The sequence below is a fragment of the Solea solea genome, chromosome 11 (assembly GCF_958295425.1).
Source record: "Solea solea chromosome 11, fSolSol10.1, whole genome shotgun sequence".
NCBI classification, from domain to species: Eukaryota; Metazoa; Chordata; class Actinopteri; order Pleuronectiformes; family Soleidae; genus Solea; species Solea solea.
Genome location: NC_081144.1, coordinates 26,310,610 through 26,312,541, shown reverse-complemented (window position 1 = coordinate 26,312,541; position 1,932 = coordinate 26,310,610). Strand labels below are relative to the sequence as shown.

The 1,932-nt window shown below is 44.4% G+C and overlaps 1 non-coding gene across 1 annotated transcript; it reads right to left on the bottom strand.

The window, feature by feature from the left end:
• Positions 1-671: 671 nt before the first annotated feature.
• On the bottom strand, positions 672-744 carry trnar-ccu (transfer RNA arginine (anticodon CCU)). The gene has a single exon. It is a non-coding gene; the product is annotated as a tRNA-Arg (tRNA).
• Positions 745-1,932: the final 1,188 nt, after the last annotated feature.

Below are 1,932 nucleotides of genomic sequence, written 5' to 3'. Positions count from 1 at the left end.
CAGTCAGCTCCACTCAACTCCACTCAACTCCAGTCACACCAGTCAACACCAGTCAACTCCAGTAAACTCCAGTCAACTCTAGTCAACTTCAGTCAACTCCAGTCAACACCAGTCAACACTAGTCAGCTCCAGTCAACACCAGTCAACTCCAGTCAACTCCAGTCAACACCAGTCAGCTCCAGCCAACACCAGTCAACTCCAGTCAACACCAGTCAATTCCAGTCAACACTAGTCAACACTAGTCAACTCCAGTCAACACCAGTCAACTCCAGTCAACACCAGTCAACACCAGCCAACTCCAGTCAACACCAGTCAGCTTCACTCAACTCCAGTCAACACCAGTCAGCTCCAGTCAACTCCAAGAATCAAGAATCAAGAAGTTTTATTGTCATTATGAGGACATAATGAAATTTTTGCAGAGACTCCCGGCTTGAGGTACACAATAAAATAGCAAAAATAACGAACAAAGGACTTGACATTTAAATAGACATAACGAAAGGCATTTAAGTAAGACACAAGAGACTTAACACTTAACACTTAATGAGACACAACAAAATGTAAGACCCAACTAAATATAAAAATATAAAAGTACAGTGTGTGCAAAGTGTGTGCAAAGTAAAGTATATAAAACTAGAAAGTGCAGTTCAGTGTGGAATAAAGGAGTACTGCCGTACCCCAGATGGGACTCGAACCCACAATCTATGGCTTAGGAGGCCAGTGCCTTATCCATTAGGCCACTGGGGCACTAGTCAACTCCAGTCCACTTCAGTCAACTCCAGTCAACACCAGTCAACACTAGCTAACTCCAGTCAGCTCCAGTCAACACCAGTAGACTCCAGTCAACACCAATCAACTCCAGTCAACACCAGTCAACATTAGTCAACTCCAGTCAACTCCAGTCAACTCCAGTCAACACCAGTCAACTCCAGTCAACACCAGTCAACACCAGTCAGCTCCACTCAACTCCAGTCAACTCCAGTCAACACCAGTCAACACCAGTCAACTCCAGTCAACACTAGTCAACACCAGTCAACACTAGTCAACTCCAGTCACACCAGTCAACTCCAGTCAACACTAGTCAGCACCAGTCAACACCAGTCAACTCCAGTCAACTCCAGTCAACTCCAGTCACCTGCCTGAAATCTGGACTCTTGCACTGCCCGGACATCAAAACCATGATGGGTTTTGATTATGGAGTAAATCTGTGTTTAAACCGTGTTTCTACAACAGCACATTTTGACACTGAAAAGCACACTAAGATCATTTACTTAAGATCTCAGCCATTTTGTAGAGCTCCCCCTCTGGCATTTAAGAGAAGTTTTTGTGGAAGTTCGTCAACCTTTTTTGTACAACAGAAAAAATGAAAAACAATCTCACAGCCACAGTCACCGACCTGAAACCTTGGCAGGTTTTATTTGATTTATTTTAATAACACCACAGTTAGAAACTTGAAACCCAAGACCGTTTTTAAAGAATGTGTCCATTGCACACATGGACAAACTTTTTGCCACATTGTTTCCTTGTGTGACAGAGAAGTTCAAGGTGGAGGTGGGACTACATCAGGGTTCGGCTCTGAGTCCCTTCTTGTTTGCGGTGGTGATGGACAGACTGACAGATGAGGTTAGACAGGAATCTCCATGGACTATGATGTTTGCAGATGACATTGTGATCTGTGGTGAGAGCAGAGACCAGGTGGAGGAAAAGCTCCAGAGGTGGAGATATGCTCTAGAAAGGAGAGGAATGAAGGTTAGTCGCAGCAAGACAGAATATATGTGTGTGAATGAGAGGAACCCAAGTGGAACCATGAGGCTACAGGGAGTGGAGATAAAGAAGGTGGAGGATTTGAAGTATTTAGGGTCAACAGTCCAGAGCAGTGGAGATTTTTGAAAAGAGGTGAAGAAACGTGTTCAAGCTGGTTGGAATGGGTGGAGA